Source organism: Tasmannia lanceolata, unplaced genomic scaffold (genome assembly GCF_043159265.1).
Source record: "Tasmannia lanceolata isolate RefF3 unplaced genomic scaffold, GAP_Taslan_0.1 ptg000002l, whole genome shotgun sequence".
Classification (NCBI taxonomy): Eukaryota; Viridiplantae; Streptophyta; class Magnoliopsida; order Canellales; family Winteraceae; genus Tasmannia; species Tasmannia lanceolata.
Genome location: NW_027518679.1, coordinates 54,768,201 through 54,793,470, shown reverse-complemented (window position 1 = coordinate 54,793,470; position 25,270 = coordinate 54,768,201). Strand labels below are relative to the sequence as shown.

The 25,270-nt window shown below is 44.3% G+C and overlaps 1 pseudogene across 1 annotated transcript; it reads right to left on the bottom strand.

The window, feature by feature from the left end:
* Positions 1-2,402: 2,402 nt before the first annotated feature.
* On the bottom strand, positions 2,403-20,954 carry LOC143879375 (uncharacterized; annotated as a pseudogene). The gene is made up of 9 exons (XR_013251229.1): positions 20,334-20,954; positions 10,821-10,894; positions 9,250-9,351; positions 8,861-9,169; positions 7,933-8,020; positions 7,320-7,322; positions 6,375-6,711; positions 6,084-6,232; positions 2,403-4,607 (listed from the first exon to the last, which is right to left on the bottom strand). The product of XR_013251229.1 is annotated as an uncharacterized LOC143879375 (transcript).
* Between the last annotated feature and the right edge of the window lie 4,316 nt (positions 20,955-25,270).

Sequence of the window (25,270 nt, the reverse complement as noted above, 5' to 3'; positions counted from 1 at the left end):
TAATGTAAAATGACAAAATATGATGGCTATTCATATTGGCACTACCATGTATTAATAATTGTACAAAATCAACTTCCCTTTTCCTTTTTTTAATTGGCTTCCGAAAGCTTTTAGTGAACTGTAATAGTCTCTGACAGCTGTTTAAATAATAAAAGACATGATGAGTTAGTGCAATTATCAAATCATGGCAGTGCCAATATTAGTAGCCAATATGATAATATGGCCGCATTTTGTTTTGGGAAATGATACCCCCCTCTGACGGATAAAATCCCCCCTTTAACGTTATTCGTTTTAAGTTTTAATAGGAAAGAAAAACGTTAAAGGGGGGTGAATTTATCCTCAAGCAGTAAACCATTCTGTCTCTTTGAACACATAAATTATTATTTGCAAATAATTGTATATGCACATGGTCGTAAAGCTAAATATGATTATGAGAGCTGCTACCATAATTGAAACCCGTTTTGCTTGAAAAAACACGAGTTCCCATTTTTAATTTTTTATTTGGATAACATTTATTTGAACATTTAACAATCCTATGATTATTTGCAAATAATGGTTAAAAGGTGGTTTACACGTATTTTGGGCGATCGCATCAACAAGTGACCACACACATGGCTTGAGTTAACAGAATTACGTGCCATGATGGCACTTAAATGACTTAAAGAAATTTGCATAAACCAGAATGATATAAGCGCCCGTTTGGATACCTCAGATTTTGTATTTGGATTTGGAATTGAGTTTTTCAGTACAAAATGAATAGATCTGCCAGCTCAGGTTGAGGGAGACAGAGAGGGAAGGGAGTAATTCTTGTGTTAGGGGTCCAGGGCAGAGGTTGAGGAGCCAAGAGGGTAAAGGAAACTACTAGACTGTGAATTTCCAATTTCTTATTTCCACAGCTTATTTGGAAAACTGATATTTTTCACTGTCACTGTCAGACGCTGAATTGGAAATTCAAGGATTTGATCTGGATCCAAATGTCAACGCAAAAAGGGCTGCAAATGTGAGAATTCCAAATCAAAATCTTCTCGGCATCCAAACAGGCCCTAAGTGGGCTGTTATTGAGATCCCTATTAAAGCACGTTCATCCTAAAAGAGGCAATCGGTCAAAGGGGACCAAATCAGCACGTACTATCTGTTTGGATGACTCAAGGAAGTGACATGTTTGCTGCTAGTCGTGGGAAGGTGGAAGATTGCCACCTGGAGTATGGTGGACGTGAAAATTAGGTGACCCATCATGGGTAGTTATCAAGAAGTTTCCCTCCAAGAAGAATGTAGGGTATTGAAGAATAGTTACCCAAATAAAACTATATAAGGAGGCGTTTGTCTCCAAAAAAGAGATCCCATAACCAAATCCAAACATGTATTAGCATTTTATCTTTACTTTTCACTACCCGTACATTTCACTTTTTCGTAGCTGTAGTTGTACTTGGATTAAGGAAGCAATGGATTCATCTTCCCTGGTGAGTCTTTTTCTTTAGCTCATTTTATAACTCGCACTGGCACTTGATTTGAGTTGGAAGGTCTGTTAATCCTGCGGGCCTTCCACGCCATGCACCCCCAACCCCCCACCCCCGCCACTCTGGCTGGCAACAAGGCGGGGCGGGGCGGGGCCAGATGTTACATTCCCCGTCCTTGTCCCGGTGGAAGGAAAATTCCCCGTCCCCGCTTCAAGGATGGCGGGGAATATCTATTCCTCCTCCCCACCCCGGCCCCGTCCCTGCACACTACCAAAGAAAAGCTTTTTAATGCCCATGAAGAAGAAAAGACAAGTTCTGTCCATGCACTTATCAAAATATTGTAGTGCCAAAATCACTAGCCTAAAAGAAATGTTTACTGTTCACAAAAAATACTAAAAAATATTAAAATAAGATGGTACTAATAATGGCTTTCATATTGAAACGGGGCGGGCTCCATCCAATCTCATCCCCGTTCCGGCGAATTTTTTAAATCCCCGTCCCCATCCCCGACCAAATCGGGGAATCCCCGCAGTGGGGGTACCTGTTTTCACGGGTGAAATTGCCAGCCCTACTTATTTTTAGACTCCTTGTTTCCTCTTAATTTATCTGTATGTATAAGTATGAAACGTTGCACTTCCCACATAAAAGATCACTTCCATCTGTGTAAAGGCAGTGGAACCCGAGGAAGAAGTGGTTTTCCTTCTTCTTCTCAATATCAAATCCAATCCCACGGGACGAAAAGGTTTCGGTCTTCAACCCTCCTTCGAATTGAATTTCTAACTCTTGCCTCTGGAGAGGCTGGAACACACATACACACTCAAACACTCACATACACACACTCACCCTAGCTCTCAACACCGGACCGAAGGAAGCCAAACTGCCAATAAAAGGGTTTTATAAATGATACAGGCAATGGCTTCTAAAGAGGTATTAATATCCCTTCCGCGAATAAAATCATCTTAAAATAATCATACTTGTAAATAAAAACACACTGTGATGGCTTCTAAACATGCCATAAAACTATTTTACAAAAAACTTGCATTTCTAGCTCTCGAATTACAACATAAGCTTCAACTTTCAAAACACTGATTGATATTAACACACCCTCATACTTTAAACACCAGGAGACAGTAAACATTAAAATCAAACTTCAAATCCGAGTATAAGAAATTGGATACAGCTTCCTAACATGGTATCCATGCTCTCCTGGCATTTTTGTTAGATGGTTTCCGCGCCCGCTTCCATGGTTCATCCACGGTTTCTTTTGCCATATTTGACGGGATTTCACGACATGGGTTGCTCCGGTCGCCTGTAATTCGGCTGCTGTTTCGACAGAAATGAAGAAAACAAGGATAGAGAGAAAGAGAAGGGATGTTGTCACAACCTTCAACTGCATTGTCTTCTGATTCTTTGCTCACACAAAAGACTACTCCTTGGTGGTGGGTTTAGTATGGGATTCCTACTTATAAATAAACTAACGGCTACTTTTGCTAATTATTATTTTTTTTTAAAAAAGAGTTCAGTCCCTTTCTATCCAAACGTTGCTTGGCCTTAAAAAAAGAGTTTTAAGTCTCTTTCGAACCAAACGTTGCTTGGGTCTCAAGTGGGAATAATTCGAGCCACCCACTTTGGATTGCTGACTTTAGTGGCGTGGTGGGTTGGTTGATTGATGACTGGTTGAAATGAATCCAACAAGCAGTTCATGTAATTCCAAACTGTCTCAATTTGCCTGTTGAAATTCACCAAGGGGATGATTAATGAATGTTAATTTCTTTGTAAAGATAAAAGAGTAGTTAAAGCCAAGTCAAGAGGGCAATGATTTTTTCTGTAGGGGTGCAACTTGGGTCGGCCTCAACCCAAACAATTGATTTCGGGTTGGGTTAGGTTTTAGGCCTTGGGCAAGTCGATTTGACCCAAACTCAACCCCCTTCCCCCCTAATTTTATCTTCATTTCAAAATCCTAGGTTTATAATTTTTTCAATTTTTTTTCTATTTTTACCCCGGGCCAACTTGAGCTGAACCCAGCCCAAATTGAAGAATCGAGTTAAATGGGTTGGGTTAAGGATGAGACTGTTTTTCTTAACTAATTGTATTTTATTAGAGAGAATAAAGAAATCGAAGATCTCTAACAAAGGACAATCAACTCCAGCCCAGGCTAGTCTATCTCCCTTCTAGCTAATAGCCTAGTGCCCTGAAGATAACTTCTGCCTCCTTGGAATCAAGAATGCCCACCTGGTAGCACCATAGTAGGGTTCAGAGACTTGGGGCCCTCCTCGACGAGGCTTGTGTTGGTTCGGATAAGGGTTAAAGTAATGACACCTTGAGTTGGGCTAGAGTTGGCCACATCCCGACCCAACCTGCCGGAGTTGCACCCCTAGATTTTGGTTCGGATACAGGAAACTAACTGCTGCAGAAGAAAGATAAGTAACCAAAGAACATTGTTTATTCTCTATTGTTTTATTGGACATGAACATTCAAAATCATCATCTATGATATATTGATAAATATACCAAAATCCCCCACTTGGGGGAAATAATGATAACAACAGAAGACCTAAAAAGATAGAGACAAAAATAAAGCAGATACTCACCTGCTTGTCTATAGTCATCTCTCAAAATCAACCACCAAACAAGAGAAAGAAAAGATCAATCGGTACCCTCTCCAGAAAGCTTCCTTCTCTGCTGATGCTCTGCAACTTTGTAGTCAACCAGCTCGCGGAACAAGCTAACATGAAGCACGCAATCTTTACTTCCATAAACTGCAGCCTGAACACTAGCCAACAATTCGGCTATCTCCCTCCCAGAAAATCCATCAGTTTTAACTGCAGCCTCCCTAATAACATCATCATACACACCCTTGATCTGAATTTTCTGCTGTTGTTGCCGGAAAAGTGATAGCAAACCTGGTTTTCCATCGCCCGCCCGTGCAATGTACTTGTCTAGATATAGTTTAAGCAATTTGAAGCGTTCCTCTTCCCCGGGGAGGGGGAATTCAAGAACCTCATCTATACGATCGGCAACTGCTGAATCAAGATCGCCTGGCCGGTTGGTGGCCAGGGCAAGGACTATGTCTTTGGACTGATCACCTGTACGGAATAGGAGAGCGTTGAGAGCACTCCGTTGGGCTTCGCTCATGTAGGTCTTGTTACGCCTACAAAATTGTATTTCAGTATGGCTCAGTTCTCTTAAAAGAGAGTTTCTGAGAAGCTAGTGGATAAAGGAAAATAGCAGACAATTACCGTACAAATTTGCTTTTACAGGAATTGTTTTTTGAAAATTGACAATTTTATTGATACTATGAAGATTACATTGGGGACCAGGGGACCTTACTTTTATTTTATTAATACCCTGATTGCATTACATAGAATCAATTAACGGTGGCCAAGCCAGTAAAAACCATAAGAAAAGATCTTCTGGGTCAACCGCTACAGGTAGGGCCACACTTCCATACGCTGCCACCATGCCGAATAACTATTTCACTTCCCTTTCAAATTCTTCATCTACTAAACAAGCCGAGAGTGCCTTCACCATTCCCCCTTCCTTTCCTTTACACTGCCCAATGGTCTCAATTGATTCGAATCCAACAACAAGTGCTATATTTGTGGGGCCCATCAACTCATATGTGTGACTTGTCACGTCACACAGACTTCTCCACCACTTTCTAGCTAGCGAATTCAATTTTCAAAAATCCCGCTCAAATGCACGAAGCTATTGTGCGCCCCTAACCTTGCAGGATAGGCAACCCATCGAATCCGATCTTCGGCAGCCTCCACCTTGTGCCACCGCTTGTCCCCTTTTACAGGAAGTTATATGCATATAGTCTTTGTTTTTTACATTTACAGTACAAATTTATTAAATAGTAGAAGATTACAGATCTTACACAATATTATACGCATGTAGTGTTACATGCAAATAATTGTTATAATAATTTTATATCATAGTTAATGGCTTCCAAGGTGGTCTCAACGTCTCGTTTGAAAATCAGATTAACTAACAATAATATTAGGGAGATGATTATCCCCCTCACCCCGCACGCGCGCAGGATTATGCGCCCGGGGGGGTGAAAAAATCATCTCCCTAATATTATTTGCAAATATGAACAAATTTTACGGTATAAGCGGCCATTTCCAATACTTAAATACTTTGTTCAAATCTAATGTGTTTTATGAAGTAATACTTATGCAATATCTTTTCCAATACAACAATAACTGGGTCAGCAATTTAGGGCCTCTTTGGATACCTCAAAAATTATTTGCATATAATCTTATATGTAAATAATTTTGAAGTTAAATATAATTTTTTGCAAATAACAATGAAAATGGATTTACAACGATAGAGTCAATGACTTCCCAAGTCAATCATTTACTTGCTTAAGTCAGCTTAGTTTTCTCCCTGCCAAGTCAATTAAAAGCTCATTTGACTCGCCCATGTCAATGAATAACTCATCTTGTCAATCTTTGACTCACCAAAGTCAACTCAGTTTTACCCTGCGCAAGTTCTTGCCCAAGTAAGACTTTTCAAACACTGCCTAAATCACGTGATAATCAAGAATATGTGCTGCTATCAATCACCAAGTCAGAGTCTTAAGTGTTGGCATAATGAATAAACATGAGTACGGATCACTTACTTGCACAAAAATGCATCGGCTTCATCAATGAAAAGCAGCAAACCCCTTCGAGACTTCTTAGACCAATCAAATAGTTGATGTATTTTTGTAACAGCCTGTGATCCCAATGGTGCCACATCTCCACCAGTCATCAATGCATAATCCAGTCCCTGGGAGAAAGTAATACAGAAATAATATAAGTAAAATAAGAATGTATAAATTGCCTTCACGGTTCACAACAACTGGCTTGGATAGTATTTAATATATTTCACCATTTTAAAAAAAAAACTGCCATGGATAGTCACAACATACAGATTTACGAGCAAGTTCTCTAGCAGCCATAGTTTTTCCAGTTCCTGGTGGTCCATAGAACAGCATGTTGCGAAATGGCGCCTGATGAGATTTTGTATTCGCAGTAGCACCGGCAAGCTGTTCAATCCTCTTTTGAAGAGAAGGATTCAGAATCACGTCACCAAACCCATTTCCACTTTTCCCTGAGCCAATACCTTTGCCTGTTTTATGTGATAATGAACTCATGGCACGAAAGAACAAACCAGACCAAGGGTACTTCCCTCTGGAGGACTCTCTGATCAGAGATGGTTGTCCTAATATTCTGTCAACATAGCCCCAAACCACCCTAGCACCTTCTCTGCATGGAAAAAACAAACAATCATCAGTTAATTTTCCCCTACCACGCAACAACAAAGAACTAACCAAACAGAAAATATAGAGATACCATATAGACCTGGATTTCTGTTATTTGGTAACCACCAGAGCAATGATGATGGGAAACGGCAAGAGAAAATAATTCAATTAAGAACAAACAATTGTAAAGAAGAGCCCCAACTACAAACCCCCCATAGTATTTCTACTCCCGTTGTTCCAATTAAATCCACTAGGAAGATTAGAAATAAAAAAGCAAGTGGATCTGGCCCTCAATCATGACTATGTCAGGTGTTCCTTGTATTCACTTAGATTATTTGTAGAACCCCAACATTTATGCGGCAGCTCTTCTGCCAGCTTGATCGGTGTATGAAACTGCTAAAATTTTGTTACATTGTACTTCACACAATCACAGATAGCCTTCCATGAAGCCCCCACCCACCCACATTAACCTTTTCTCACTAGGCCATTGTCTTCTCCTTTGAATTTGTCATGATAATAGACTATGTGCTTGATATTGATGCATCTTCACTCTCGCAACAAGAAATAGCAACAAAACGAAAGCTACCAAAGTGAGCCCTTAGAAGCAGGAACCTTCTCTCGGGGTGCCACTCCCACCTCAGAACCTCGATTTGGCGCTCCTTGGGAAAGGAGCTTCCAGGGAGCGCGACCTCAAAGAGACAGGAACTGCTCTAATGACGCTCCCATCCTGCTTCTATTACTCTATAGGTCCCACCATCACCAACTTCCTTACATGAAACTCCTCCAACTCTTCATAGTACTTCATTGGAGCAAGCACAAAGGCTTGTCCATCTTCAGAAGGCACGAGGAACGAGTGCACACAAATGAAGATGGTAAAGATGGCTAGAAATTAGCTTTTAGATGTACTTAAATTTTGAAAGATACATATGAAAATGGTCAGAAACTATTATTTTTTGATGTACTTGAATTTTGAAAGATATATAAAGAAAATATTACATACACGCTACCATGACGCTCACAAACTTAGACTCTTCTAGACCCCACGCTTCCCTGCCCCCGCCTCCGCCCCCGCACCCGCACCCGCTTCGTGCTTCTAAGAGTGAGCCTAGACAACAACATACAAATACCACTAAGAGCAACCAATAAATAAAGTATAAAGCCGAGAAACTGATATGGTATCAACACTACACACAGCATCTTAAAGCACTTCTCAACTTCAAAAAACAGCCAATAAGAAATAGAAGCAAGAGCTGTTACTCCACCAACAGCTACAACCAGCTTATTTTGATCCATAAGTATAGCCCGCAAACCACCTACAAAAAAAAAAAAAAAAGAATAATTCCCTATTAGTCAAGCTTTAGGAAGCCATGTGTAACTAAACACCATCACTAGCACAGAAGAGATGCTTTTTTAGGAATTGCTTGGGTGATATCATCTTTTCCTTTGCGGGCCCTATTGGGATTATAGAGTCCACAGAAACTTGAGCAAATCCAAGAAGAGACCTCAGACTTATTTGGAAACTGGAAGTTGCAACACATTGTGTCCCTCTGTGACCATAAAAAGAGTGACCCCACATACTGGACCTTGTTGAGTCAAGCCCAAGAACTTAGTCCTGAGTCTTGACTTGGTAGTTACAATGTTCTTTAACAACCATGGCGATGAAAGATAAAACCCAAAATGTCAAAACCTAGTAAAGACTCTTTCAGAAAATAAAATGATAAAACAGCAGAAATGATAATAATAACTAAAAGTGAGAAAAAGAGAATATAGTTCATCCAGGATATAACCACTAGTACATTTGATGATCAGTAATACTCATCCACGATGTTAGAGTTCACATAGACAACCTATAAGAAGAGTCAGTTTGTGGGGGATAACTAAACCATATGAATATCTTAATGTAAATGATGGCCAAATGGCTGCAACAGATGCATTAACCATTTAATCATCAGCCATTGAAGGTCCAGTAAAAGTTCAATGTGCAAGGCTTACAAGAGAACCAAGAGGCAGCAAACACGTAGAACAGACTTTTGCATTGAAAATGTAAAGAATTGCTAAATGCATATCATGTTGGCCCGCAGACTATTTGACCAGTAATATATTTCAATATAAATGCTTAAACTCTTCATATATGTGTAGAATTGAGTTTGCACCTCCTATATGCTCAAATGTTGTGTTTATAGCCGAAACCCATTTTTCTCTTTCTGCATTTGCTCGTTCAATCAGCATCCGTTTATTTACCTCTTCTGCTAGTTTTGCTTCATGGGCTCTCCCTTCGGCTTCTGCCATGGCCCTAACTCTGATTGTTTCACGCTCTATCTCGGCCTTCTCCCGCTCTGTTTTCAGACCCTGGGCTTGAATCTGTTCTTCAGTTGCACGGCGAGCTTGCTCCTGTCTTATGGACGAATCTCTTGCATTTTTACAAGCTCTTGATTTCTTGCTCTTTGACTTTCATTTTCTGCCTGTAGGAAAAAAACAGATGCAAAATTAACCACCTGTCCCAGACAATTTTTTTAGCAGAAAGAACAGGTTAAAGACAAACCTGCATTCTCTTTCTGGCTAATTCATCCTCATAGCGAGCCATTTGAGCTTTTGTTTGTGCCTGTTGCTGAACTAATTTTTTCTGTTCGTCATAGATCACACGCTGTCTCTCCCGCAAGATAAAAGGATATTTCTGTTAATGCACTGTCACCCGCGCTGACTTCACAGTGTAGTTTTTAAATATCAATAAATAAATAAAAGAAATATACAGAGAAAAAACTAAATTCATGAATAAAGGGGTGACGGTATATGAAGGGAAAGGAACCTGTTTCAACTCACAAAAAAATTTCATGAATAAAGGTTTGATGGTATATGAATGGAAAGGAACCTATTTCAACTCACAGAAAAAATTATATCATTTTCCACAATCTTAAGTTGCAGTTTCAAGCTGAGAATGATTGCTATAAGGAAATAACCAACCCGACCAAAATATCTTGAGACAGTAAAATCATTGTAGGCATATGATGGAGCATATTCAAACAGTCAAGACTAGTTCAGAAAACTCAGAACCACCATTTGTCCAAAGGATTTATTTTTCAAAGCTTATCAGGTTTTCATAATGGTGTAAAATTAGTTGTTTTCAATTGCGACGTCACTCCACCATATGATAGGTCTGGATCATCTGAATACAGTCAAGAGTACTCTGGTAGTGGTGTGCATGAACCCATCTCTGTTCATTGCAATGTACGAAGACCACCACTTTGCTGAAAAGATATACATCGTTGTGTCATTTCATCAACCAAGCCATGGCCCAAAATGAATGTGATAAGGGTTTGTGATAAAATACTTATGTTTTAAATGACACTTTGAATTAATTGCTGACACATATGTCATGTCGCGTCCGACACGGCATGCGTGTTTTGATACTTTTAAATATACTGCTAGAAGTTAATGTTGGTGTGTTGACGCATTTTTTGTACCGTGTTAAATACTTAAATGTGACTTTTATTATTGAATATGTTTACCTCTTTTATTATAAAGTCTTCTTTTAGCTATTCTTTAACTAATATTTGTTATTACATCCCCTCCCCTAAACCTAAAACCCTAAACAAACTCTTATTTTATTATCTCATATTTTTTAGATTATAGTTGATTAATCTTAAGATTTATTAGTTTGTTAAACGAATTGTTTATTTATATTGTTGCAAATTATGATAGTAATCCGTAATTTATATCTATGTAGTGTCACCATTTCTATATTTTTAGGGGTTAACATATCAGACACCTAATATCCATATCGAAACTCAACACACGAATTATATCCACAAATCATTATTATATATACTTTCTATTTTAGTCGTGTCCCCGTTTCTAAATTCTGATGGTTTGCCGTGTTTGGCACTCCGAGTCCGTGTCGACACGCGACACTATGTCCGTGTCCACAGATCGTAGTAAAATATTATAAAGTAAAAGTTCTTTCAACCAAGTTCGTATCGGAAAACATCCCATTAGACCTTTTACAAAGACTAATTCAAAGAACAAAAAATAAATAATATATAATAGGAAGCAATAATCCAATTTGCAATAACAGACAAGTGTCAAACTTACAGTTTCAAACTGAGCTTGTAATACCTGAGCTTCGGCTTTCTTTGCCAGCAGTTCCGCCTGCCTAGTCTCTTCTTGCTTCTTCATCAGTTCAAAAACCTAAACAAATACCAGAAAATAAGCCTAAATTCCCCTTTATACATGAAATCATAGTTACCATAACCTTCCAAGTTGGATGGGAAGCTCGCTTCACTAGAAACTTAGCTTGCGCGTCCTACGTGTTTCCTCTTAATTAAGAGTACGCTTCCTATTTAGGTGATTATTTCTTTCCAAAAGAACACTTTCTCATTTTGATAATGCTGGAGGAGTATATTTAAATAGCAAGGGCATTTAAAACTTGAAAACTCATCTTAAATTTTTATTTTTTTTAAATGTGGGTCTTTCTACAAAAACTTAAAATTAATATGCATGAATAAATCATGCGAAACTGCAGATTCCTAAGGCCCTGTTCATTTGAGATTATGATAACCGATGTTGAGCCCTCAGACCGATTATTGGACTCAAAATAAGTGTAATTTGAGCCCAATAATAGGTCTGCAGCCTCACCATATGTTGTCATGATCTCAAACGAACAGGGCCTAAAACTTGTTGATGGGGTCCAAAATCTGCAACCAATCGACTGTTGACACGTGACCCTCACAGGGACCACTGCAAAGCCAACACCTGTCCCTGCTAGGTATGACACCTGGACCAATCGGGGACTTCCACCTGCCCCTCCTAGGAATGAGACCTGGTCCATACAGGGGCTACCACCTGTCCTGGACAGGTGGCTCAGAACCACTATAAATAGCCTTCACTTGTGCTAAGGTGAGGGATCTGAGATCAAAACCCTAAGCTTTTTGCTCTGACATTGCTCTACACTCCTGCTCATACTGACTTGAGTGTCGAAGCGCCCGTCCGGAGCACCACTCCGGGTTGGTCTTCTGACCCTTTGTATCCTTGTCTGTGCCCTTGTGCAGCGCAGGAATCCATTAGCTCTTCAGCTGTGGCTTGCCAGATCAGCCCTTCCGGCCCTACCATAACCTGTTACCAATTTTAGACCTAACAGATTTGGCGCCATCCGTGGGACCCCGGAACAAAAAGCTGTTCAGAACCTCACTCAAGCAATGGTAGGGAAAAACGGAAAGCATGTGCCAACCTCCCAGACGACCCGGGCTACAGCCCCCCGCGAAGGAAGAAGCGAGCGACTGGCCTCGCAAATAGAGGCCGGGGCGATAGGGGAGCAAAGTCCGACCCGTTCGGACCGCTCAGACCCTACCCCGACCCCAAGGGAGATGCGGGCCCTTTTCCAAGAAATGACAACTATGATTGCGCAGTTCAGGAATCCGGCCCCCGCACTCCAGCAGCACCCAGTCGAGGCTTCTCAGCCCACCCAGAGGAGGGGAAGCTCCCGCAGAGAGCACACGCCCCTGCCCCGGGAACAGACTCGTCACTCCACAAGACGAGATCATCTCTCCCGGGACAAGCATGTGCGCACCGAGCCTCGCTTACACCACCGGTCACGATCTCCTTCCGTACAAAAGCATGGTAGCAGGAGAGACCCCATGCACGGAGAAGGATCGCGGCACCGGCGAAGGAGTCCGGCCAGTCAGTCCGGCTCTGCTATGAGCCCGCCGGCAAGAAGAGAGAGGCCCGTCCACCGGGCAGAGAAGAGAGACGACCCGATGTTACTAAGGATTCAGCAAATCGACCACCGGATTGAAGAGCTCGCCAGAGAGCAGGGCCGGCCTGCCTCCCGGATCTTCACAAGCGCTCCCCCATTTTCAGACAGAGTGCTCAGCGCGGCAGCCCCCGCGGGCTGGAAGATGCCGCAGATTCCGCAGTATGACGGGACCACCGACCCCGTGGACCACTTGGAGACTTTCAGGACTACAATGCTCCTCCACGGGGCTTCGGATGGATTCCTTTGCCGGGCATTCCCCACCACATTGACTGGAGCAGCGAGGGACTGGTACTCGCGGCTCAAACCCAGGTCCGTGGACAATTTTGATGACTTTGGGGACGACCTGGCCCGTCACTTTATGAGCAGCAGAAGACCCAGGAAGACGACGGCTTCGCTGATGGCCCTCAGGCAGGGAGATGATGAGGCCTTGAAAGTGTTCGTTGGTCGCTTTAATAGGGAAACCCTTCAGGTTCCCAACCTGGATCCCTCCGCGGCCACGAATGCCCTTCTGACCGGCGCCCGATCAACTGACTTCAGACGAGCAGTGGCCCGGCGCAATCCGCAGTCCCTCGCAGACCTGATGGCCGGGGCGGAGGAGTACATCTCGGTGGAGGAAACTCTCGCCGCCCTAGACTCTGCTAACAGGAGAAGGCCTGAGGAGAAGAACCCTACCAAGCAGCGTAAGGATGATAAATTTCAGAAGAAGGAGAGAAGCCCTTCCCGCAAGGAGAGAAGCCCTTCCCGAAAAGGGAGAAGCCCCCACCCGAGAGAGCATTACACGCGGCTGACCGCGTCCAGAGCACAGATCCTGGCAGCCATTCGGGAAGAGGACTTCATCCGATGGCCGGAGAGGCAGACCTCGTCCGGGAAAAGAAACATGTCTCAGTACTGCAGGTTCCACAAGGACCACGGCCATGACACCAACGCGTGCCTTCATTTGAAGGAGGAGATCAAGCAGCTGATCAGCAGAGGGTACCTCGGAAGGTACTTAAAAAATGATGACAACAGAAGAGAGCGCAAGGACAAGCCGAGGAACAGAGGCAGAAGCCCCCGGGGCGCTCAACCTCTGGGCGACCGCATCCAAGCTCCTGCGCCGGCCAGCCCCCCTCCTCAGGTACCTCAACCTCAACCTCATGGTGTTATTGGTACCATTTCAGGAGGGCCGACCGCGGGAGGAACCTCTTCATCAGCCCGCAGGACTTATGCCCGGCAGGTCAACGCCGTCCATACCTGCAGCAAGAAGGCCGGGCTAGAGAACGAGATATCCTTTTCAGATGCAGATCTCGACGGCCTGATCCTCCCGCATGATGATGCCCTGGTCATCACCATGCTGGTGGCGAACTGGGAAATGAAGATCTTGGTCGACAACGGGAGCTCCGCAGACATCCTCTATTATCACGCCTTCAAGCAGATGCTGATCGGAACTGACCGTCTGAAGCCGGCCAACTCTGATCTGTTCGGGTTCTCCGGAGAAGTTGTCAAAGTTGAAGGGCAGATCGAGCTTCCAGTTCTTATCGGGAAGCCGCCCTGCCAGTCCTTCGCCATGGTGAACTTCTTGGTGGTAAGGGCCAAGTCGGCCTACAATGCTATCCTGGGACGCCCCGGCCAGAATCTCCTCCGAGCTGTTCCCTCCGTCTCTCATCAGAAGATGAAGTTCACTACACCAGGAGGTGTAGGGGAAATCAGAGGGGATCAGCCCCAGTCGAGGCAGTGCTATGCAGCGGCACTGAAAGGGAAGAATGCGTCCGAGTCTCTGCCCATCGAACTGTTTGATCTAAGGGATGAAGCCCAGATCATAGTAAACGAGCCGGCCGAGGACCTTATATCTATCCCGTTGTACAGCGATGACGACCAGAGGGTTGTCCAGATCGGCTCTGCCCTGTCAGAGGCCGCTCAGCAGGATCTTGTTAAGTTCCTCAGAGCCAATGCAGATGTCTTTGCCTGGGCTCCTTCAGACATGCCCGGCATCGACCCTGCAATTAGCACCCATGAGCTCGGGGTTGATCAGACCTGCAAGCCCGTAAAACATAAGATGAGGCACTTTGCACCGGAGAGGCGAAGGGCCATCAGAGAAGAGGTGGAAAGGCTTCTGAAGGCCGACTTCATCCGCGAGATCCAGTACCCGGACTGGCTCGCGAATGTGGTGATGGTGAAGAAGTCTAATGGGAAGTGGAGGACCTGCATAGATTTTACAGACCTGAATAAGGCCTGCCCGAAGGACAGCTACCCGCTCCCAAAGATCGATCAGCTCATCGACGCTACTGCAGGTCACGAGCTGCTAAGTTTCATGGACGCCTTCTCAGGATATAATCAGATCAGAATGCATGAGTCCGACATTCCGAAGACATCCTTTGTAACCGATCAGGGGACTTATTGCTATCGGGTTATGCCTTTTGGACTGAAGAACGCAGGGGCCACCTACCAGCGGCTCGTCAACAGGCTGTTCAAAGAGCAGATCGGCCGCAATATGGAAGTATATGTGGACGATATGCTGGTCAAGAGCAGAGCTGCCTGCAATCATGTTGCCGACCTCAAAGAAGCGTTTCAAGTCTTGAGGGAGCAAAACATGAAGCTCAATCCGACCAAGTGTACGTTCGGCGTCGGAGCAGGCAAGTTTCTGGGCTTCATGGTGAGCCAGAGAGGGATAGAGGCAAATCCTGAGAAAATCAAGGCGGTGATGGAGCTGACTCCGCCCAGAACTATCAGAGAAGTACAGCGACTGACCGGGTTAGTGGCTGCCCTGGGGCGGTTCATCTCTAAGTCCGCGGAAAGATGCCTTCCGTTCTTCAACGCTGTCAAAGGTATAAAAATCGCGCCCTGGACTTCGGAGTGTCAAGCGGCGTTTGAAGAGCTGAAGCAGTACTTGTCCTCTCCGCCGTTGCTGTCCAAGCCAGAGCCAGGAGAAGAGCTGATTCTGTATCTCTCAGCGGGACCTTTGGCAGTTGCAGCAGTACTGGTCAGAGAGGAGTACCACCAGCAAAAGCCGATCTACTATGTCAGTAAGGTCCTCCATGATGTAGAGACCAGATATCAGCGGGTCGAGAAACTCGTATACGCCATCGTTATGGCGGCCAGAAAGTTAAGGCCGTATTTCCAGGCGCATACAATCAAGGTCTTGACGGGACAGCCCCTCAGGCAGATCCTCCACCGACCAGATACTTCAGGCCGACTTGTGAAGTGGGCCGTGGAGCTCAGCGAGTTTGACATCAAATATCTGCCCAGGCCAGCGATCAAAGCTCAGGTTTTTGCAGACTTCATAGCTGAATGTACAATGCCAGATTCAGACCCCGGGTCGGAAGCAGCGCCTCCTTTAGAAGCAGAACCGGTTATACCCGAGCAGCAGATCGAAGCCGAAGCGGTTCCGCTTCCCGGGCTTGAGAGTGCAGCTCCACCAACCAGCCCGCTTCCGTGTTCTGAAGAACCGCTCTGGGAGGTATATGTCGACGGATCTTCAAACAAAAGTGGCAGCGGTGCCGGACTAGTTCTCACAGGACCAGAGGACTTTGTCCTGAATTATGCCCTGAGGTTTGATTTCCGTGAGTCAAACAATGAGGCAGAGTACGAAGCGCTCATCGCCGGAATGAACCTCGACATTCAGGCCCGCGCTCAGAGACTGAAGGCGTACTGCGATTCACAGCTGGTTGTATGCCAGATCCAAGGAGTATATGAGGCCCGTGAAGAGCGAATGATCAAGTATCTGCAAAGGGTGCGTAGCCTGGCCAGTAAGTTCGGAAGTTTTGAGGTCATCAGAGTCCCCCGAACTGAAAATGCAAAGGCTGATGTGCTCTCAAAGTTAGCGGCATCAGGCTACACCGCTCTCAGAGAAATTCGTATGGAGTTCCTAAAAACCTCCAGTATTGATGGCCAGCCCGTCGTAGTAATGCAGATCGACGGTGAGCCGTGCTGGATGGATGAGATCATCAGATATCTGCGCAGCGGAGAGCTCCCCGGAGAGAAAAAAGAGGCCCGTAAAGTCGTACAGCGGGCAGCAAGGTTTTCACTTGACGGCGAAGCTCTGTACAAGAGATCTTACACCCTCCCGTACTTGAAGTGTCTCCGGCCAACTAATGCCCTGTATGCCCTGCGAGAGACCCATGAAGGGATCTGTGGAGAGCATCTTGGAGGCAAGGCCCTCGCCATCAAAGTCCTTCTAAGAGGCCTGTACTGGCCTACACTAAGACAAGATGCTCTGAGCCTTGTGAAGAAGTGTGAGAAGTGTCAGAAATTCTCCCGAGCCGTTCACCAGCCTGCCGTGCCAATGGCCCCGATCACCAGCCCTCTCCCTTTTGCTGTCTGGGGAATGGACATTTTAGGTCCTTTTCCGCCGGCCTCCGGAGGCCGCGAGTTCGTCGTTGTCGCCATCGACTACTTTACTAAGTGGGTAGAAGCTGAACCTCTGGCCAAGATCACCAAGCAGAACGTCCAGAACTTTTTCTAGAAATCAGTGGTGTGCAGATTCGGGATACCCCGGGTCCTCATAACAGACAATGGCAAGCAGCTCGACTCAAAGAACTTCAGAAAGTTTTGTGCAGATCTGAAGATTGAGCAAAGGTTCACTTCCGTGGCACATCCTCAGACAAATGGACAGACCGAAGTGACGAACAGGACTCTGCTGCAGGGGATAAAGAAAAGACTGGATGATAAGGCCGGGCGCTGGGCTGACGAGCTGTACCATGTGCTCTGGGCGTATCGGACTACCCCACGCACTGCAACGGGTGAGTCGCCTTTCAATCTCTCCTTCGGAACAGAGGCTGTGATTCCGGTTGACATCGGCGTTCCCTCCCCAAGAATTGTTGACTTCAATGAACAGCTCAATGGGGACGGGCTCCGTGTCAACCTCTACTTGCTTGAGGAAGTCCGTGAGGAGTCTCAGATCAGAGCCGCAGCATATAAGCAGAAGGTGTCTAGATACCATGATGCGAAGATCCGACCAAGGGAGTTCCGCACAGGCGACCTAGTTTTGAGGAAAGCGGCCGTCTCCCAGCCAAGAAGGGTGGGTAAAGTCTCTCCGACTTGGGAAGGGCCGTACCGAGTCAAAGAGGTCATCCGTCCAGGAAGCTACCGGCTAGAGACACTTGACGAGCAGCTGCTGCCGCACGCCTGGAATTCCAGAAATCTCCGAATATACTATCAATAGTCTTTTCTCTTGCCTTTGAACGCTTGTAAAGAATCTCTGTAATTAAATTTCAAAGAGAAATAAAGTGGAGTTGTCACTAAACTGTGTCCCTCACTTTTGAGTCACTAATATATGCCAGCTCCTCCAATCAAAGACCTGCCCAGCCTGGCCGTCCACAGCCTTAGCAGGACAGGATATGGCGCAATCGCTAGACGCCAAAAGACTCTAAGTGTTTGCAGACTTAGCTCTCAGTCTAAGTGTTTGCAGACTTAGAGAGCTGCAGTGGTGCACTCCGGCGCGTCCAATTTGGTGTGGAGATCAGTTCCAACCACATGGACCCGCCCTAGTGGAAAACCACCTCAAAGACCTGCCCGGCCCAGCCTAGTGGAAAACCACAGCCTAAGCCGGACAGGATATGGCGCAATCGCTAAACGCCAAAAGACCTGCCCGGCCTGGCCGTCCAACGCCTTAGCCGGACAGGATATGGCGCAATCGCTAGACGCCAAAAGACTAAGTGTTCGCAGACTTAGCTCTCAGCCTAAGTGTTTGCAGACTTAGAGAGCGGCAGTGGTGCACTCCGGCGCGTCCAATTTGGTGTGGAGATCAGTTCCAACCACATGGACCCGCCCTAGTGGAAAACCACCTCAAAGACTCTAAGTGTTTGCAGACTTAGCTCTCAGCCTAAGTGTTTGCAGACTTAGAGAGCGGCAGTGGTGCACTCCGGCGCGTCCAATTTGGTGTGGAGATCAGTTCCAACCACATAGACCCGCCCTAGTGGAAAACCACCTCAAAGACTCTAAGTGTTTGCAGACTTAGCTCTCAGCTTAAGTGTTTGCAGACTTAGAGAGCGGCAGTGGTGCACTCCGGCGCGTCCAATTTGGTGTGGAGATCAGTTCCAACCACATGGACCCGCCCTAGTGGAAAACCACCTCGAAGACCTGCCCGGCCTGGCCGTCCAGCGCCTTAGCCGGACAGGATATGGCGCAATCGCTAGACGCCAAAAGACTCTAAGTGTTTGCAGACTTAGCTCTCAGCCTAAGTGTTTGCAGACTTAGAGAGCGGCAATGGTGCACTCTGGCGCGTCCAATTTGGTGTGGAGATCAGTTCCAACCACATGGACCCGCCCTAGTGGAAAACCACCTCAAAGACCTGCCCGGCCCGGCCTAGTGAAAAACCACAGCCTAAGCCGGACAGGATATGGCGCAATCGCTAAACGCCAAAAGACCTGCTCGGCCTGGCCGTCCAGCGCCTTAGCCGGACAAGATATGGCGCAATCGCTAGACGCCAAAAGACCAGCTCGGCTAATGACATCCGGACAACCACTCCGGCTCGGCAGAAAGACAAGGAAGCAGTAAAGAAGTCATAAGTACAAAAAGCAAGGCAGCCGTACAGACAGTTGGACAAAATTGAATTTGTATTCATATTACAAAAGTGCTCTTTTCGCCGAGCTGGCTTAGCCTCGTGGGCCATTACAAAAGTACACAACCAAAATTAAAGATAGGAGCAAGAGGGCTGCCACTCAGGCCTCCTCGGTGACTGCCTCTGAAGTAGGGGCTGCAACCTGGCCGGCCTCAGTGGTTGGGGCGGTGACCTCGGCAGCCAGAACGACTTCCTGTTCCACCTTGATGGGTTGGGAGGAGTCTGGTTCGTCTTCCTCCTCCTCCGGAGGTGCATACGGGACGACCAGTCCGTCCAGGGAAATGTCGGGGTAAGTCTTCTTCACCTGCTCGGAGCAGAGAAGGAACCCCGCCTTATAGGCCTGGAGGCCCAGGTTGAAGAACTGTGTGTCCTTCCTCTTCTCAGTTTCCTTCACGGCCTCCCTCACGGCCGCCTCGATAGCCGCCTTCTCCCTCTGACCGGCTCTCTCCCTCGCAGTTAGGAGATCATGCAGGGCCTGGTTTTTGACCCTCTGCAGCTTGTCCTTCAAGCTGTTGAATTCGGCCTCTTTGATCTGGACGGCTTCGGTAAGCCCGTCCTTGTCCTTCTGGAGCTGGCTCTTCTCGGACTCTATCTGTGTGAGCGTCTCAGAGAAGAGATAACGCTTCTTGGCCATGTCTCTTGAGTAGACCTGGAGTTGATAGAGGGCGGAGGTGATTGCCGCTTCGCAGGTCTCCGGCGCCTCCTTCTCGACGTCCCGCCGGTCGCGTGGGAGGACGCCCTGGTACACCAATTCCGTGGCCACCCGGCTATCCCCCAGGCCGGTGTCCGTTTTCTGCACCGCCCAGTTCGGGCGGAAGACGTTGTCGCCTCTCGTCGCCGTGGCGGCAGGGATGCCCAGGACCGGCCCGCTGTGTTGGGGCTCTGTCACCCCTGCAAACCCGGAGCTCTGTCCGGCGAGATTTGCCCGGCTCGACTTGACGGAAAGTTTATGCGTCGCCCGGCTGCTTTTAAGAGGCTCGGCCAGTGCGGCCATTGCCGGAGTTGACTCCGGTACCTTTCTTTTCTTGCCCTTGGGTTGGGGCTGCTCCTGCGTTGGGGACGCTTGGGAGGTCTGCCTGATCCTGTCCAGCATGGACATCTGCTTCACCATTTCTGAACGTGAAAACAGAACACAGTTAGAACTATATATATATATATAAAAAAAAAAAAGGAACAGTTCAAAACTTGTAATTCTAATTAGTCATGAAGTCTTATTTTCTACTTGTAAGCCTTACCTATATTAACCCTTCCTCGCTAGCCTACTATATTTCTACTCTTTCTATGTACATGTTTCATGAAATCAATACAAAAAACAATAAATTCAAATATAATCCCTTACTCTTTTGTTGTTGTGAAGATTTTTCGATCTCCCTCACTGCCTTCGTTCCTCTCTCGGGTGCTTCCGGATCAAATCCTCCAGCAGCCGTCGTTCGTGGATTGTCATTTCGAACCCTAGGTTCGTCTTTTGCTGCCACCTCAGCATGTGGTGAAGGGGCTTCTGAAGAGGATTTAGAAGAAGGGGGCAAAGGGGTAGAAAATGGGGGGAAATTAAATCGAGAATCGGCATAAGCGTGCTCCGTTGCATTAGCCCCTGATGCTAGTGCAGAAACAAACCCCAATGCACGAGCCCTAGCCATTTTATCAAAACCCTAGAATCGAAAACCTAGATTTTTCGTTAGAAATATCTCTAAAAAGAGATTTAGATCAATTTTACAGCAACTTGGAAGAGAATTTTCATGGAAATATGAGCCGATAGATGAAGAAAGCTAGAGAAATCACGTTCTGTTTGATGAATCTCTTTAAAAAAACAGATTTTCAGCTGCAGTGTCCTTAGCTACCCAATCTAGAGATTTTATTAGACGAGAGATACAGAATCTTTACGAGATTTTTCGTCGTACTTCAAGAAAGCTACAGAGAGGCGAGTTTCGGGGGTTTGTAGGGTTTTAGCCGTTTAAAACCCTATATATAAAAGGGCAGTGAAAAATCGACTCCCCAGATGGATAAATCGACTCCGCATGTGTCTATCTCTCGAGAGAGAAAGAGACACAAGGGGTGTCGATTTATCAATTTGGGGAGTCGATTTACCACTCCCCTATATAAAAATGCTTTTTTTTCCTTCTCTGACGTAAAACAGTCAAAATATCCTTTCTTAGAAATAGATCCTGTTTCGCATCGGCACGCGGAGTATTTAGTTGAGCTTCTGATTGGGGGAAAAATCAATGGGTTTGGACTTTGGACTTTGGACTTTTAGAAGGAGAAACTTTCTCCTCTTCTCCTTGAGCAACCTCTTGCAGTATAAAAAGGGTAGTCATAACTAACCTAAGTTTTAAATTTAAGTTCTAGTCGTTAGCAAAATGGAAATATTTTAGTTTTGGTACGAAACTTCAGCTGAAATTCTTATAGATTGACCGAAATGGAAACACTTTACTTTTGGTACGAAGTTTCAACTGAAATTCTTATAGATTCACGGAAACATTTTGGTATGAAATCACAGTCAAAATCCTGATAAGATTCTTCACTATTAGTTTTTCACTTTATTTTTTGAATTTTTTTTAGAAACATCTTAAAAGAATATTTTTGTTCTTCTCATTCTAATAGAAATTTTGCTTTTTTATCTAAAAAGTCACATGTATCGCATATTTCGACCGAAATTTGGAGATTTTGGAATATTTCGGCCGAAGCAAGTTGTTTCGACCAAAATTTGAAAGATGATCATAAATATATTAGATGTAGCGGTCAAGAAAGAAAGGTGGATAAACATATCACTTACCTTTTGAGAATTAATTCAGTCCAAAGCTCACTGTTTTGAGTTTAATAATCAGTTTTGGGCTCAAATCAATTCTAAAAATCCAGAAAGGAATCCAGCCTATGATATATTCTATTTGTTGAGTTTTTATTAAGCACAGAAGATAATTCTTCTAGGCATTGTTGTCGGAATGCCCCTCCCCATTGGACCATTTGAGACCTTTGTTTTACCCTGCTAGTGTGTCTCTACTCTCTAGTGATGGTGCTTGTCATTCTTTTTTTTTGAAAAGGCAAATAGATAAGAGAAAACGGTTCCTACACATATGTGTAGATAAGTTCTCTACATACTAGCTTAAAAAACAGTGGGGGCCCACATTGTTTGGGTGATCCAAGCCATCCATTTTAAAGGCCTTCACATAGATAGGGTGTCCACAAAAAATCAGATCCATAGGATCATCCTAACCATTCGAACTGTGGAGACAAAAAATGGACTAATTTGTGAAGGTTTAAAGACATCCATTTTACCTCAACAAATCGTAGGGTTGGGATGATCCTATGAATCTGATTTTTTGTAGACACCCTATCTATGTGAGGGCCTTTAAAATGGATGGCTTGGATCACCCAAACAATGTGGGCCCCCACCGTTTTTTAAGCTAGTGTGTAGAGAACTCTCTACACATATGTGTAGGAACCGTTTTCTCAATAGATAATATATTAATAAACGAGACCGAGGAAGTTCCAAAGGGAGTACAAGATAAAAACAAAAATAAACATAAACATTTTAAATGTATCATCTTTCTTTTCATTTTTTCATTTAATAAATTGGTAGGGGTTGCCGCCAAACCCCAACCTACCTACGAAAAAAATGCCTCTCCCCATCAACATTTTGGGAAGAGCCATGTGGTATTATAAATGTAAAGGTAAATTTAATTGAGGAATTCTAAATTGAAGGGTGCCCCATCAGATCCACGCCATCAAAGTTATTTACGATAGAGATTTTGCTGATAGGTCCCCGTGTTACAAAATTATTACTAAATAGTCCTTATGAATTTCATATTTTTAAGTTGCTCTTAAGAATTTCATATTTGCTAAAAACTCATGCTTTTATAGAATAATTGCCACAACATCCCAAAACAAATTGTAATTAACTCCCTCTGTTAAAAATTTTAAAATGACCAAAGTACACACACGTTTTAGAGAAGGAACCACGATCTCTCCTTTTCATAGTGATCATGTCACTAGGCTCGGTCCAATTATGGAACCACGAGAAGATGAGCTCAACAATAGTGAAAATACATAAATTGTAAATGCTGCAAGACTCAACCTGGAAGACACATAATTTGTAAATGCAAAAGAAGTCACTGAAACTGTTCCCCTGTGAACCCTTGAACCCACAAAGTCTCTCAAGGTTAGTGAAAACGGCTCTAGATCATTGCAAAGTTGCTCATTTTGATTGATATTGACCGGTTTCTATGCGGAAGACACCTTGACGCAGCACCCACGAGTGCAGTTGAGATTCGTGGGATGAAGGTGACTAGGTGAGCTCTTTTGCTTCACTTAATTTTTAACTTTACGCTTTTCATTGCACAAAGACGGGCCTTCAACTTTGTGGTGGATAAAGAGGTCTAGATTGAACTTTATTTATGGATCACAAACGAAGCATTCCAAGAGCTCCCAAATACGAGCATTCTTGAGAAACTGCTACGTGCCTAGCTAGATGGGTCCCACTAGAGTGGAATAAAATAGTTTGGATTTAGAATATATGAGATATTCTAAGATCTGATCATTGGATTACTTGAATGATAGATTAAGCAGGTAGGGTATATTCAGCAACTAGGATTGATTTGGATACTAGTTAAGATTAGGTTAATATTTATTTAGTCACATCCATTCTTATCATAAGATCTTTCTAGTATTTATATAAACACTTATTAGTTTTGATGTAATGGAATGAAGAAATTTACCATAGAAATTGTGTTTTTGCACACAAAGAGAACCGGCCGTCCAATTGAAGTGGGTCAGAAGATTGATCTTCCCTCTAAGAAGATCAATTATGCTACGAACCGATTCAGGTGTTAGAATATGTGAGATCTCATAAGATCTCATTAGTGGATTGTGTCAAGATCTCACCGTTGGATCATCTTATTATACTAGGCAAGTTGGCTAGTAGAGGTAACCTAGATAGATTAGGAAACTAGATTTGATTAGTAGTTAGGTTAGAATATTCTACACATATCTCCTTCCATAGTTATCTTAATTTATTTCTATGTTTATCATGTAAGTGGTCTATAAAAGCACAGGTTGGTTCTCTTGTAATGACATCCAAGAATGAGTGAAATCTCTTAAATTTGTCAGGATCGTAACACTATGCTTCTAAAAGATAGAGACACGTCACACTATGTCCTTTTTGTTTTGTTTGGGATAACATGCAAAGGGACAGCTCTCTTTGCCCAGCTGGTGAGCTCTGTCTGCTCGTTCTGTTGAAAAGAGAGGCATACATGACCAAGGAAGCAGGATTCTTCCCTGGGAGCCTTCGATTCCCGTTTTGATTCCCGCTTTCGATTCCCGCTCTTTAGTAGGATTCTTCACTGGGAGCCTTCGATTCCCGCTTTCGATTCCCGTTTCGATTCCCGCTCTGGCAACCTTAACATGACGAAGGTGAAACTAGAGCAAAGCAGAGTGGATTGAAATGATGGAGATTGGGTCAATTTCGTCCATGAGTAGTATGAGGGCGTCCAGCCTTCTTCCACATCATAATTGTGGGGGAAAACTATAAAAGAAGTTCACAAGTAACAGTAAAAAATCTAGTAGTGAGCAAGTGATAGATGAAGGGGTTGATCCTCCAAGAATTTAACCTTGGAGAAAGGTCATAAAATTCATTCGTAGGCCAAAAGAGACACCCCATTTATTAATTTGGGTTGGAACGTAAAACTAGTTCTATGCCAATTGGGTAAAAAGAAATAGAGCCAAAGAAAAACAAATATCAGACCTCCCATTTCATACAATGATCAGGTTCAATGAATATTGTTGTCTATCACAAGTCACACCTATTTTCCCTGGTTCAATCCCCATGACTGGTCAACAACCACGCATTAGCCGTTTTTTCTCGCTATTTGGACCTCTAAAATAAGCACCTACTTCCATTTAGAAGTTGGAAACTGTCCACAAACTAGGAATAACCCCACTATGTCCCAGTTTGTTGTGGATTTTGGGCCCAAAACTGATTATTGGACTCAACTAAGGCCCTCCTTTGTTACCGATTTTGAGTCCGCAATTGATTATTGAACTCAAAATTAGGCTTCGTCTTTTTCAGATTTTGATTCCAAAACCGATTACTAGACTCAAAATTACACTTAATATGGAGTCCAATAATCAATTCTGGACTCAAAATCAATTATCAAAATCCAAAACAAACGGGCCAAAATGAAAAAAGGCCTTCAAACCTGTTTCCTTTTGCAGAAAGTCATCCCCTCATCTCAACCTACAGTCAGAAAGCAACACGAGAGTGCAAGTGCATCACGCAACCCGAACATA